A 16,137-nucleotide genomic window follows, 5' to 3' on the forward strand; every position below is an offset into this window, starting at 1 on the left:
CACTGAGCCAAACCGATCAGGGCATTCAATGAATTCTTAAAGGGGCAGCTACAGGTTGTACTGCTCAACTCGACTCAGATTTTCCTTGGTGCTCATCCTAATATTTGGAGTAAACACCTTTAAAGCCAGCACTCGGGCATTTGTACAGCCGTGCATGGCAGGAACAGAGGAGGGAACCGAGGTACAGAGAGCTCTGGGGTGCTATTACACAAACTTGCTTTTGCAGCAAAAATGCTGCTTTTTCTCTGGGTAGAGATTTGTTCAGCCCTGACCACATAGCTCAGTTGGTTAATGGCTCACTATCCTGTACCCACAAATGTAAAATAATTATGTCTATTTGTTTTACTTTTTATCTAGTCCCAGAGGTTTCCCCGCTTTGCTTTCTCCCACCTCCCTAATCTATCACCAGTGTATTTCTTTCTTTTTTTAATTTAAAAAAATATATATTTTATTGATTTTGTACAGAGAGGAAGAGAGAGGGATAGAGAGTTAGAAACATCGATGAGAGAGAAACATCGATCAGCTGCCTCCTGCACACCCCCTACTGGGGATGTGCCCGCAACCAAGGTACATGCCCTTGACTGGAATCGAACCCGGGACCTTTCAGTTCGCAGGCCGACGCTCTATCCACTGAACCAAACCGGTTAGGGCACCAGTGGATTTCTTGTAACCCCTTGAGCCTTGTCCTTGGACTGCAACGTATAAAACAAGGTGTAAAACCGCCATCCTCAAGAGCATTTTCTCAATCCATTGAGATTTTGCTTCCCAGCAATTGTCACCAGTTTGGCTCAGATATACTCAAAAAATGCTCCCAGGTTTGGACATTTCTTCGGTTGACATACTGCTCACAATGAAGACACGCTCAGGCGCTGCGGAAAAAGTCATGTGACAGACCACAGGTATTAGTGGACATGAGTCCATGAATTAACTGTCGATTTGTCTCTTGGATCAGATACCTAACACTTTAGATCGTATGAGAGAGGAAGGCCTCAAAGAACGCAGAGCAGGAGCCTAGCGAAACAGCATTTCCCCGCCCCCGTGTAGCTGGGGCCTTTCTAGTCAGGTTCACCCAGGGCGGTGGGAGCCTGGATCCTCGGGCTTCTCTTTCTCAGATTTCATCCCTTCTGCCTCCCTGGCACTTACACAATAGGCTCTCATCAGAGCTACTCTTTTCAAAAGATTTGGCTCAGAATCCGTTGTGTTCACGTGGTTTCTTTATTCTGTTCTGTCCCAAGGTTGTCTGTTTATCTATATATATAAAAGGCCGATATGCAAAGTGTCCCCTCGGGAGTTCAACTGGAAGAACGGGAGTTCGATCGCTTGCTATGATGTGTGCTGACCACCAGGGGGTGGCGCAGAACATGGCGGGCGACCAGTAGCAGCGGTGCAAGCAGGGTGGTGAGGGAAGGAGGAGGCGGGGAGGCGGGCAGGCAGGGAATCTGATTGGCCCTGATCGCGGCCAGGCCTAGGGACCCTACCTGTGCATGAATTTTGTGCACCGTGTTTATATAAACTTTAAACATATATATATATATGTATGTGTGTATGTATGTATATATATATTGATTTCAGAGAGGAAGAGAGAGAGATAGAAACATCAATGAGGAGAGAAAATCACCGATCGACTGCCTCCTGCACGCCCCCTAATGGGGACTGAGCCCACAACCAGATCATGCGCCCTGACCAGAATAGAACTGTGACCTCCTGGTTCATAGGTCGATGCTTAACCACTGAGCCACACCGGCTGGGCTATATAAACTTTTTGACTCCAGTGTCCTTATGTAATTTTTCTCTTCTCTTTCTCATTTCCCTGGATTTAGCAGAGATCTCCTCTTTGATCCTTTAGCTCTATGTTCTCAATTCACCTTATTTTAAAATGCAAATGTCACATACAGCTAGTGACTACCATATAACCCAGTACAGCTCTAGACAATAGGTAGTAAGCCGCTCGCTATACCAAGGATGACACCTGCCTAGTTACATTGCATTAGCATTTTTTAAATCAACATTTTATTGCACTGAGATTTTTAAAAATAGCACTAAAGGCAGCCGACTCCCACCCCACCTTTTAGCCTCATTCCCCCAAAGCATCCACTTTTACTTCATTTACACATTCCTTCTGATCTTCTTCTCCATGTATCAAGAATATGCTAACCCGGGCCAGGCAGCTCATTTGCTTAGAGTGTCGACCCCACCGGTCCATATTCAGGGTTAGCCCTGTGCTGGTGAGTAGAACGTTATCGAGCTGTTCCATGACGGCTTGTGCCCTTTACTAGTTATGTGTTTTGCTGTGCAGGGCATGTTGAACCGTGTCTGCAGGTCCCGCGAGGAGGCCTGTCTTCAGTCTGTGATGATTGTACCAGAGGTGCTGACCACCGGAAGTACGAGTCTTGTTTCTCAGAGCCCCTTCCCGGCAGGGACTCTTCTCCATTGGGGCCCAGTGCCTGTCACACATTGAGCGCATGGGGAATGTTCACCTCATGAGCGAAAGATCTCTTCCTGACCCTAGGGGGCCCCCAGTGAAGCCGTGTCCCTGGGTTCGGGACCCTTGCTATGTGTGACTGGGTGCTTCAGTCTCTGCGACCAAACATGACCTTGTGGAGGGGCATTTGACCTTGTGGATCAACATTCAAGAACTGCTTCCAACGCACCCTTGCTTCTGGCCTGCAGGGGACTGTGGGCTGGTTGTGATGACAATTTGATGTGGTATCTGATGTGCTTATATCTGCCTGGTACCCCCTCTATCCAAACCTGGGTATGTGCCTTCTTCCCACCAGTACTATCCTATCCCCAAAGACCAGCATCTACGCAAGAGCCACGGTTCAGGGCTTAAGTAGCACAGTAGTTAAGAGCATCGATGCTGGAGTCAGACAGACCTGATTTCAATTCCTGGCTCGTCCATGGAGCAGTTCTTCTATGTGCCTCCGTTTCTTCATTTGTAAAAACGGTAGAGCAATAGTACATATCTCGTAAGATTGTTATGGGAATTAAATGTCCTAATGCTATTAAAGGGTTAGCTCACCCGGCCAGTATGGTTCAGTTGGTTGAGCGTCGACCTCTGAACCAGGAGGTCACAGTTCAAGTCCCGGTCAGAGCACAAGCCTGTGTTTGTGGCCTTAATCCCCAGCGGGGGTGTGCAGGAGGCAACTGATCCATGATTCTCTCTCATCATTGGCGTTTCTCTCTCTCTCTCCTTCTTTCTTCCTCACTGAAATCAATAAAAATATACTTAAAAAATAAAAGGTTGGCTCCTTGCTTCAGACATAAGCACTTACTACTCATCAACTGTAATTATTTGTGCGTCCCGCGGACTGAGTGGGTGGAGTGCAGCAGGTTTAGTTAGGAGAACCCGTGAGGCCAATCAGGGCCTTCTTTCCGATGAGAGAATAACCTTGCCAGGCCCACGTAGACAAACAATCTAATCCCCATGACCACTCAGCTTAAAAATGCAATTGCCAGAAGGGCTCCATGTAAACTCTCCCCCTTTCTTGCATGAAACATCTATCCAAAAATAGAAGTGGAGGGCCTGATTCTTCAATGTTATTCTGTTTTTGTGTTTTCTTTTTTAGAAATAATTTCAAACTTACAGAAGAGTGACAAGAACAGGACAAAGAACTCCCACATTCTCTTGACCTCAATTTTAGCATTTTGTCACATTTGCTTTATGACTTTATATATATTCACAATATTTTCCTCCTAAACTATTGTGCCTTTTTACTTCAAAACACATCAGCAGATATCTCCTAAGAACAAGGACATTCTCTTGTATAACAATAGTTCAGTTATAAAATTCAGGAAATTCAACCTTGATATAATAAATACTATTATCTAACATACAGTCCATATTCAAATTTTGCTGCTTGTCTCAATAATGCCCTTGAAATGGCCCTCCAGTCTCCTTTCTTCTGGAACAACGCCTCAGTCTTTCTTATCTCTCAGGACCTCGCCACTTTGTAGGCACAGAGACAAGTAGTTTTGTACAATGTCATTCAGTTTGGATTTCCCTTGTGTTTTCTCATGATTAGATTTGTGTTGTGCATTTTTTTAAAAATATATTTCTTTATTGAGTTCAGAGACGAAGAGAGAAGGAGAGAGATAGAAACATCAATGAAGAGAGAGAATCATTGATTGGCTGCCTCCTGTACACCCCCCACTGGGGATCGAGCCGCAACCCAGGCATGTGCCCTTGGCCGGAATCGAACCTGGGACCCTTCAGTCCGCAGGCTGACGCTCTATCCACTGAGCCAAGCCGGCAAGGGCCGTGTTGTGCATTTTTGGCAAAGATAGCATCCTTCCTGGTGTGTCACACTATTGGGAAGCTCATGTTGTCAGTTTGTCTCATTACTGGTGATGGTAACTCTTTTCTGCTGTCTTGATCATGGACAAGGGAACAAAGAATAACCAACGTGTTGGCGGCCGGTTACCTGGAGGGCTTCTTAGACGAATGCCACCCATTTTCTGAAGTCTTTCGTGTCTCTGTTCTCAAGTTTCTCTTTGCGTATATCTTCTAAAGATCCATGAGTTTGAAAAAGAGCGAGCAATCAGGGTGCTGTGGCGAGGTGGGTTTAGGAAAAGAGGATTGGAAACATTTCCTGATCAGGCCCAGACAGTCCAGGTGGGGGGAGATGGACTGAAGCGCTGATGGGTGCCCCACCTTGGAGTGGACAGGTGTTAGAATGGATGGGGTGGCAGAGTGAGGACTTGTCAAAGCCATGATGAACCTAAAAATTGGAAGGAGGGGCCGAACCCCAACACTTTCCCCACTTCACATCCTATGTGACCGGCACTTGCCATTCTGTTTCATACTTCTGGCCTTTGCACGAGCATGATGGTTCAAATGGGCAACAAAAGAAGGGACTGGTGTTTAATTGAGCTCTTGCTATGACCCATTTGAAAAAAATAAATTTTTATTGATTTCAGAGAGGAAGGGAGAGGGAGAGAGAGATAGAAACATCAATGATGAGAATCATGGATCGGCTGCCTCCTGCACGCCCCCTATTGGGGATCGAGCCCTGCAACCTGGGCATGTGCCATAACCGGGAATTGAACCGTGACCTCCTGGTTCATAGGTCAGTGCTCAACCACTGAGTCACACCGGCTGAGCTGCTATGACCCATTTAATCTCATGACAAATAGATGAGGAACGGTCAGCTGAGTAACAAGGAAGTAGAAGTCAGCAGGAAGGGTAATCAGCAAAAACTAAGGGAGTCAGTGTTAGCATCCGGAAGTTTCTTTCCAGAGAACCTTCTCATCTTTTCAATGTCAAATCAGGACTTGTCACCTGGAGGGGGGCTGTCCTTTCAAGCAGATAGGTCTCTCTTGAAGGACACTAATAATAACAGTAACACAAACAGATGCGAAAGGAAATGCTGCTATTTTAATTGCCCAGGCGACATCCCGAAGGATAATCAAGGGTTGGTTGAATGATGGCGATAGTGTTCTATAATGAATGAGCCATTAAAAAAAAAAAGGACAGTGACACAGAATGTGAGTTATCTTTGTGAAATTATCTTTTGATTGCTTAATAATAAAATAAATTGCTGTGTTTCTGGACAAGAATTAGAGAATGTGCCGTGGCAAAGGGATGGCTTTCCAGTCATCGAGGACATGATCATTCACATGTACAGTAACGTATCCTGCATGTGGCATTTTCAGAGGAAAGATGATAAAGACGTTATATTGGTTGAGGGTGAGAAAAGGCGTGATTGAGAACCCTGGCAAATGTGGAGAGGTAGTAAGATGATTTTTAGGAAGCGGCAGTGATAAGCCAGGAGCCAGGTAAGATGCTTCTGGGGGCCATGAAAAGCTCACCAATAATGACCAGCTACTCAGATTTTCTTATTAGTAAGTCTGACCTCCAGGAATCAACTGAGCTGTAATTTTCAGATCCAGCCACCAGGTGGCATGTATTCCCTTGGGTGCGTGTGGGTCACGTCTAGCCGGCCAGTTGGACTGCCCTGGGTGCCAAAGGTGGGACATCTGTAATCCTATCCTAGGTATTCTTTCCTCTGCCAGTACTGACCTAGTACTGTGCCCACGGGTCCTCCTTCTTGTGCTGCTATGCCTGCCAGAGGGATGAACACCTCATTAGAAATGGTTTCCGCTCCTCAAACTGTATTTTCTCCCCTTAATGTCTCTACAGAGACTTCATAGAATCGTAACGAGTTTTTGACTACCATTTGGTGTTCCACTTTAATTCAGTGTTATGTCACATGTTTGAATTAATATCTTCTACACATGTATTTTAGAAAGGAAAATAATGTTTCAATGTAGTTCTCATGTTTCCATCATTAGAAATAGCATTGATATGAGCGTGAGCGTGTTAGACCCCAAAGTAGAAGTAAAGGCTCAAAGAAGGATTTTACAGTTCTTGGTCTATATTCCCAGGTTGCCTTATTGAAAAAAAAAAAATGCTGTTTTTCAATTGCTATTTTTCCCCTAAGGCCTCTAACTCCCAATAAAAAATAAGTTGCTGAGAAAGACAAATGCCATATTATCTCAATGAAATGTCAAATTTAAAACAACAACAACAGACCAAGCTCATAGATACAGGGAACAGACTGGTGGTTGCCAGTGGCAGCGGGTGGGAGTGAGAAATGGGTGAAGGGGGTCAAAAGGTACAAACTCCCAGTTATAAAATAATTAAGTCATGAGGATGTAATGTACAGCATGGTAACTATAGTTAGTAACATATTACATATTTGGAAGTTGCTAAGAGATATCCAAAAAGTCCTCTGCACCAGAAATAAATAAAAAAATGTAGCTATGTATGGTGACGGATGCTAACTAGACTTATTATGTTGATCATTTTTGCAATATATACAAATACCAAGTCATTATGCTCCAATAATAAAAACCTAAGTTGTCAGTGTTGGTATCTTGGTAAGTTGAAAAGTTCCTCTCGCTAATGGTGTGCTGTTAGTAATTTATTTGAATGCATTACTTTCTCTATGTGGTACAGATCATTTCTTTAAATGTAATTTAATTTGTTATTCTTCTTTAAAAAATGGAGTCTGGATTTTGTGTCATAGTTAGGATAGCTCCTTCCACTATGATTATATAGAACTTTCCCCGTGTTTTTTAAAGTACAGAGTTCTTCCCAGTTTTGATGACAAACAGTGCTGCTAAAAGTATTCTTGTACATGTTTTTTTGACTATATGTTTGCATTTCTGTTGGGTAGAGATTTAGGAGTGGAATTGCTCAGCCATTGGGCTGCATGTGTTCAGATTTGGAAGAGATTTCTAAATTTTCCAAAGTGGTTGTGCTAACAGATGTACCTTTTCCTTCTCGTTCATACTGATAGATGCACCAAAAACTATGTTACTCAAAACTGAATGTTCTGCAGGAAATATTATTTATTATTATTTTTTAAAATATATTTTTATTGATTTCAGAGAGGAAGGGAGAGGGAGAGAGAGATAGAAACATCAATGATGAGAGAGAATCACTGATCGGCTGCCTCCTGCACACCCCACACTAGGGACGAAGCCTACAACCCAGTCATGTGCCCTGACCAGGAATTGAACCGTAACATCCTTGTTCATAGGTCGACACTAAACCACTGAGCCACGCTGGCCGGGCAGGAAGTATGTATTTTTTAAAAACATCTTAGGTAAACATTTGGCATTGTTCTCTGGTTTAGAACTTGGGGTCTTGCTCACTTTCTCACATGCTGTGAAATGGGTTCATGGCCCTAGAGAAGCCAGATGCCTCTTCTACTCATTCCTGCCGGCTAGTAAGAAGTTGAGGCCTGGCCTAAGTATTAGTTCTCTTCTCTACCCCACAGCCCCAGACTCTTTATGGGTTTGATGAAGGCCTACGTAGCAATCCCAGTCAAACTATTGCATAAACAAAAGAAAGAGATGAGTGATTTTCAATGAAAAAGATCCTTGTTATTACAGGAAGTCACCACATCAAGCAAAGGCGAGGGCCCAGCTATGGGAGGCTGGAGAGATGATTAGGATATCAATCTACCTTCTTGTCACCCCTGTACAGTCATTATGGGCTCGGCTCTGGCCTCCAGACTTCAGGCTAGAAAGGAATTTGCTAAGCATCCTGGTGAGGAAAGGTGTTTTTGTTTTGTTTTGTGTTTTTGGAGGGGGGGAAGGGTGAGTGGGCATAATCGCTGATGGGAATCAAGCAGGTCACTCACAGAGCCCCAGTGGCACCTCGGAGAGGCCCTGAGCTCAGGGCTCAGCTCAGTCCTTGGAATTCGAGGTCCTGCCCCTGGATTTTCTCTGTCCCCTCCAGGGACAGACTGATGCCTGCTGGGCCGATGGCACACTGACAGGTTCACTGGAACTCCAGTGGAATCTGCAGCCAGGTCTCCCTTTCCAGTGACCAGCATGCCGGGGCCTCCCGTCCATGCCCTTGGAGGGAGCGCTGCCCTCATTTCATAGAGGGGCTCTCGAGTGACTGTGTCATTATCATCAGAAGGCTGTTTCCTAAGCATGGAATTTGGACAACAGAAGCATCACGGCTCTGGGAGGCCTTCTCTATGTTCCCTTAAAGCCTGGTGAACAACCCCTTGGCCGCATCAGGGGGTATTTCTCCAGAGACAGGGCTGCTTGTCCAGGGCCCCCGGAAGCAGGATGTTGGGCCACTGGCCTCCTTCCTCTCCCTGAACCCATGTTTCCTTCCCACGCATCTCCTCTCGGACACGGTCCTTTGCGGTTAGCTTCAGTTATCGCTGATTGCAGTTACAATCAAGGGCTGCTTCTCTCGGCCTGGTCGATGATGCAAGTCCAACTTTCCAGAATGTGAAGGGTGGATTACTGTCTCAGCTGATTTATGAAACCGGGAGTTGGGGAAGGATTTCAGCGTCTCTGAATGTTTTCCAAGTTGACTAATCTGCTCTTTGTGTTGGGAAATCAACATGAACCCTTTTCCCAGCAGCCTTGACTGCTCTGCTCTGCAGCTCTGAGAGGGGATAAGCCGGACTTATGAAACATTCCAGAGTCCACACTAACCCCACCACACCTGGTATTCCCCTCAATTTTCCACCCACAGAGGGAGCAGGCAGCTTTGCCAGGGACATTTCTTTTGACCACCGCTTCCTTTGGGAGTCTTTAAAAAAAAAAAAAAAAAAAAATATATATATATATATATATATATATATATTTAATTGATTTCAGAGAGGAAGGGAGAAGGAGAGAGAGATAGAAACATTAATGATGAGAGAGAATCATTGATTGGCTGCCTCCTGCACCTCCCCCCTGCCGCCCTCCACCGAGGATTGAGCCTGCAACCCGGGCAGGGAATCAAACCGTGACCTCCTGGTTCATAGGTCTATGCTCAAACACTGAGCCACGGGGACAGGGCCTTGTGACCCGTTAGCTCTGATCGCTCTGACCTTGCTCAGTGGCTCCTGATGAATTTCCCCCAGCACGGCACCATGTTGCAGGGTTGTGTGTATGGGTGAATGTTGCCCCTGAGAAAACGTCAGAAAAATCACATGGTGGGGATCCCCATTCAGTCCCACTGCGAACCCTTCCCAGGCTCCAGACAGCGACATGGACATGGACATGGAAGCAGAAGGTCTTGCAAGTGGAAATCCCAGGGGAAGGAAAGATACAGCCCAGAGTGAATGGAGGCCTTCAGCGTTGTGGGCAGGTTGGCCCACGGATGAGGACCGGATACCACGAGTCATCTCAGGAAGCAGAATAGCTGGTGGAGCTGGGAGGTCGTGGCCACTGCGCACACCAGGTCTAGAGTTCACTTCCTAGTATTGATCCGAAACGATCGAGCCAAGCCATTTGCCTCTGTCCTGGAGAACCCACATGGAAACCCCATGTATCCAAGGATGAGGTGAGAGATGAAGGGGCGTTGACCCAAAGGGGAGAGTGCTGACGGGTCTGCTCCGTGTGGATGTCACACTTCAGCCACCGAGCCCCCAGGCAGGTCAGGATCACACAGGAGAAAGAGTGTGATTTGGAATCAAGCAGCCCTGGGCTTAAAGGCCGGTCCTCCACTTCCCTGGCACAGACCACTGTCCCTTTTTGGAGAGGTTGGGATTTTCCTCCGTAAAATGGAGATCTAATTACCACTTGATAGAACAGTAAGAATTTAATAAAACAATATGATAAAAGTGCCCAGTAAGTCCTAAGCACTCAAAAGTGAGAGCCCTTATTATTTGAGCACCTAATGAGGTCATTTTGGTTCTTTTTTTTTTTTTTAGGAGGAAAGACATTTGATAAGCCTTAAGGTCTCATCTTTGCTTCTGGCTGTTAGAATCTTGTTGTTGGCTGAATTCAGTTTGCTGCAGTTCCAGAAACCAGGCTCTCTTCTTGCTGGCTGTTGGCTGGGGTTGCACTCAGGTGCTTCCACGTGGTCCCCAGATCTCAGCATCAGACAACCTGCCTCATGTCAGACCCCCTTCCTCCTTCAGTGTCCATCTTCTAGAAGACTCATGCGATGAGACTGGGCACCCCCTGTGGTTGCCCCCAGATGACCTCAGCATGCAGTTCTGCTAATGCTGCGGGAAGCATCAGGGTTGCAGTCGTTGGCGGCGATAACACCTGCACCCCGAGGCCTGCCAGCCTTCTCCACAGCCCCTCAGTCCCTCTGTTGTCCAGGGTCCCTGTGCTCTGGGGTCCAGGGAGGGAGCGGCTGGGTGATCTCATTCCGCGACCTCGACCACGGCTTGGGTCCTGGTACAGAACATCCTCTCTCAGTCTTGGGCCGTGTTGATCTATAGGAACCAGGCTCTGACTTCTTTCCCTTGTCCAGTGGCCACTCCCTCACGGAGTTCTGTTCACTCGCTTGCTCTTTCCTGAAAAGCACCCTTTCAATCATTCCCACCCCTTTCCAGCTGCTGGTTCTAGAGCTTTGGTCATTTTTTTAAAAATATATTTTATTGATTTTTTACAGAGAGGAAGGGAGAGGGATAGAGAGCTAGAAACATCGATGAGAGAGAAACATCGATCAGCTGCCTCCTGCACACCTCCTACTGGGGATGTGCCCGCAACCAAGGTACGTGCCCTTGACCGAAATCGAACCTGGGACCCTTCAGCCCGCAGGCCGACGCTCTATCCACTGAGCCAAACCGGTTTCGGCGAGCTTTGGTCATTTTGACCAAAGTCTCTCTCATGTCTCTCCTTGAGTTCTCACTTCACTTACGTTAAAGTGCCCGACCCCCATGGCAATCCTGTGAAGTAAGAAAAGCAGGCATTAGTACCCCTATCTAAAGACAAAAACAGCTAAGGAGGCATCTCTGTGGGCTTTGAGAAAGCATGGCCCCGTGAAGGAATGGCAATCAAAGACTGAGGCAAGACAAGATCGCTACTTTGCCTGGGGAATGAAGGCTTAACACAGAGGGTCTCCGGGTCTTGGGCCTTTGTGACAGGGGAAGCGTGGCTCCCAGACAGAGACGTTCAGACTCTCCCAGAGGGTTTGCTCTATGTGATCAACACCAACAGCCAGTGGTCCTGCGTGAGGGGTGGGGTGACTTTGATGCTGTGTAAAAATGATAGAGCTGGACCAGCGTGGCTCAGTGGTTGAGCATCAACCTATGAACTAGGCGGTCAAGGTTCGATTCCCGGTCAGGGCACATGCCTGGGTTGCAGGCTCGATCCCCAGTGAGGGGCATGTAGGAGGCAGCCGACCAATGATTCTCTCTCATCATTAATATTTCTATCTCTCTCTCCCTCTCCTTTCCTTTCTGAAATCAATAGAAATATATTTTAAAGAATAATGGTAGATACTCTTATTGAATGCTTACTATGGGCCAGGTTCTGAGCTAAATGTTTTACATATACTATCCCCCTTAATTCTCACACTGAGAGCTAAATATTGGTTTCCTCATTTTACAGAAGGGGAAACTGAGGCTTCCAGAGATTTTAAGTAAATTGTCTAATGCCACGCAGGTATGAAGTGGCAGGGATGGCTTCCCGTGTGATTCTATGCGACACTGACTCCATATTTTAGCCATTCTGCTTTATTTCCTTTCAGGGACTGAAGTTCTTAGACACCAACTAGGCTCATTTCAGGGGAAGAGGTAGAGGACTCAGGCCATCTCTAGTTAAAGGGGCTGGTTTTCCCCACTTATATCTGAGAAACACTTAGTAACAGAGACTCAGAAGCTCTCTGATCTCTTGACTAATCAATCCATCGCTGCCCTGTAGTCCTCGGTACCCAAGAATTAACACATCTGGGAAGGTTTTCTTCCGCCTTGTTGAAAATCCCTTCCATTTATTATTACCCTATACTTAAGAAAACAAACTTATTCTCAGACTGACTTCAGATTCCTGACTTGAGCTGCTAGCATTGTCTGGAATTATCACAGCCCACCAAGACCGGCAGACATCTCTTGCCATCCTTAGATTCAACCAGCAGTGGTTCCCTGGTCCAACTTACCACCTGGCTTCGTGTTTAGATCGATCCTGCACATCCCACCAGCGTCCTGCTCTCACAGGCTGGCTCCTCCGAATCCGCACGTATGTCCCCAAAGGTGACAGGGTCAACTTGCCCGCCGCTTCCGAGTGTAGCTGGGAGGCGCCGCCTCTGCTTCAACCTGGCCACCCGGGAGCAGCCAAGCTCCTTCTGGTTCAGCAAGTTCTGTCAGTTGCCCTCACCTTCTTGTTGGATGCATGGGTGTCCCTGCCAGGGTGGCTCAGACCACAAGACGCACCTGGGCCCCTCATCCCCATGTTATGGTGTATAACCCTCTTCATGGTCACCGAGAACTTGGGGTAGACTTGCATTTGAGGGGGGAACCTACTGGTTAGTGGACACCTGTGTCCAAAATAGGAACCAGAGCTGACCACACCTCTCCCAGTCCTCCTGTCATTCTAGGAGACGATGAAACCCTCCCGGGCGGTTGAACGCATCCGCCTGTCCTACTGACACACGTTAGTTGTGCGGCCTTGAGCACGCTAACGAAAGGGACAGACTTCCGCTGGGGAACCCGCAGGGCTGTAGCTGCTGCTGTGACTGCCGCCAGGGTCGCTGCTCAGGTGTTTCTCCAAGTTTCCTTTCACTTATGGTTGGAAGCAGAAGAGGAGAGTGTAGACCTAGCGCAGCAAGGAGACCTGCCATTACTTTTCACTAACAGTGACCTTCTTACTCATCTCTCCAAGTCCCGTTTCTTCATCAGTAAACTGAGACTCTTCATAGCATCCATTTCTCTTCATCAGTAAACTGAGACTCTTCATAGCATCCATTTCTTAAGGTTGTTGTGAAGGTTGTGTTGAGGATAGTTTTTGTTTTTAGAGAGCATGGAAGGGAGGGGAAGAGACAGAGAGAGAAACATGGATGTGAGAGAGACATCAAATGGTTGCCTCCTGCATGCGCCCCAACGGGGGCTGGGGATCGAGCCTGCAGCTGAGGTATGTGCCCTTGACCGGAATCGAACCCAACACCCTTCAATCCACAGGTCAACACTCTAACCATTGAGCCAAACCGGCTAGGGCTGTTGTGAGGATTTAATAAGATATAATATGTTGTTTCAGGGACTGGCATGGAACTGAGAATCAAAGGTAGCTCCTATTACGACTATCCATGGAGTTTTTCTAATCAAATCATAAAAGCGTGTGGCTCAGGATTCGTCTCGTTTGTAGAAGAGCTGCCTCTACAGATCTCAGAGTGGATGTGCCCCTCGCACCCCCACCCCCAGATCACACAAATCACACCCCAGAAACCACCTTCGTTGAGGCCAGCTCTCAGCAGGGGAGTTGAGCTAGAGGCTTCCTCCCCAGCTGATCCGGAGTATGACGTTGCGTCCCTGGATACAGAGAGGAGGCCCAGCCCTCGAAGAGGAAATGCAGTGTCTCTGGGACAGGACTGTCCAGCTCAGCCCGGGCTGCCTTGGGTTAAAATGGGCTCCTCTGACCCAGCGAGGTGTCAGAACAACACGTCTCTCAGGTGCTCGCGTGGTGTTCCGTTGCGCTGGTTTTCTGCCCTCCTTGTCTGTGACAGCTTGCCTGGCAACTTGAGCCCCGCCCCGCCCACTGTCTGGCCCTTTGCCACTTACCTTATGATCACTATCTCAGTAGCAACTCCTGTCTGAACGACACCCCCGCCCATACGCACCCAGGGTAATCACACCTGACCAGCCAACCCTGCACGGGGTCTCCTGCAGAACCTCTCGCCCAGACAGCTCCTGCCCTGCTGACCCACGCCCCCTGGGGACCTCCAGGAGCAGGGGCCCTGTTGACCAAGCAGTTCTCTGCTGGCACCCCGGAGAAGCTACAGGCATTTTTTACATGAAGCTTATCTGAACTCCTCATCTGCAGTATCAGAGCTGCCTCCCATCAGCCCACAAGGGATTTCGGTCTAAGATAAGAATGGAGAATGCATAATGGGTTGAGGTTAAGACCAGGGTTAGATGGAGCTGGGTTTGATACAGCTTGTGGGAGGCAATGCTTTATGTGTCTCCCACAAGCCTGTCTTAGGGAAGCCTTTCTGCTCACAAGTCTTTCCTCTATTTTGACTTTTGATTCCATATCTTCCCTTCTGTTTGGATTTGGCTCGAGTGGATTTAAAACCCACTGGCTGGTGACAACATGCAGAACGGTCTCTGTTCCTTTAGGCCAAGCATGTCAAACTCAAAGGCTGACACGGGCCAAATAAACAAGGATTAAGTGTATGTGGGCCGCAAAAAACCACAAGCTTCAATTTTCATAGAAACATACGTTTATTTCAATAGAGACCTGCTGAATACAAAGGGCTGAAATAAATGAGTCAACATTAACATAAAATAGAACATTTTAATAAAAATTAACATTTTTTCTTGAACATTATCTTACCAGACACTGAATAACTGCACAAATTAATAAGCGTAACGCAAATAAACCTATTTTTCTTGTTCTCCGAAAGCGAAATATTTCCTGTTGCGCACACCAAACAAGTCAGTCCAAGACTTATGACGTGGCCATCGGCTGCTAAAATATCGGCAGCCAATCAATGATTCCCTCTCATCATTGATGTTTCTCTCTCCTCCCTTCCTCTCCGAAATCAATAAATTTTTTTTTTTTAAAAAAAGGCAAAAGGGACAGAAAAACGATGGTATGGCTGTCCCAGGAGGGGAATGTGGTAGCTGTGAAGACTGGAGGATGGGCAGGGGCAGATCTTCAAGGGCTTGGAGGCAATGTTAAGGAGGAACTTTAAGCCAGGGTGTCTAGATCAGGTATATGAGAGACAGCGGAAGCTTGAACAAGGTAGCTGTGGTGATAGAAGGCAAGGAGTTGGAAAAAATATTTAAGACAGAAAGGGCAGAGCTTGACTAGATGTTGGAGATGAAGGAGAAATAAAGTCAAGCATGATTCCTAGATTTCTGGCTTTGAGAAAACGAATGAACCCTGTGCCAGTCACTGAGACAGGACATACTGGAAGAAGACCAGGATTGGGGAGAAGGGCTATGTATTTGGTTTTAGAGAAGTTGAGTTCGCAATACTTTGAGACAGCCAAGAGACAGTGTCAAGCAGGCGGTTGGATATGACAGGACATGGATGTCTAGCTGTTCAACAGAACCTTCTGTGATGATGGAAACAGTCTATCTTTCAGCCTCTACCCACATGTGGCCATTTACATGTCAATGAATTAAAATGAAATGCTTAGGCCCTGACCGGTTTGGCTCAGTGGATAGAGTGTCGGCCTGCGGACTGAAGGGTCCCGGGTTCGATTCCGGTCAAGGGCATGTACCTTGGTTGCGGGCACATCCCCAGTGGGAGGTGTGCAGGAGGCAGCTGATCGATGTTTCTCTCTCATTGATGTTGCTAACTCTCTATCCCTCTCCCTTCCTCTCTGTAAAAAAATCAATAAATTAAAAAAAAATAAATAAAATGAAATGCTTAGTTTCTCATTTGCCCTAGGCACGTTTCAAATGCTCAACAGTTAGACGTGGCTAGAGACTTTGGTGCAGTTCCAGAGCCCAGGGAGGCCGTCTGGGTCGGAAACATAAAAACTTGACCCCTGTGTAGATGACATTTAAGACTGTGGATAAGACTGTCTAGGAAGACGGGGGGTTGAGCCTTGAGGATGTTGAACATGGACAGGCTGGCGAGGAAGAGTGTCCTTCCAAAGACACGGAGGTAGGACCATGAGAGCGTCATCCCAAATGTCAAGGGAGCCGAGGATCTTGAGAAGGAGGAAACGAGCAGCAGCTAAGTGCTCCAGGAGGTCAAAGAAGACAAGGATTG

This window comes from Plecotus auritus (genome assembly GCF_963455305.1).
Source record: "Plecotus auritus genome assembly, chromosome: 14".
NCBI classification, from domain to species: domain Eukaryota; kingdom Metazoa; phylum Chordata; class Mammalia; order Chiroptera; family Vespertilionidae; genus Plecotus; species Plecotus auritus.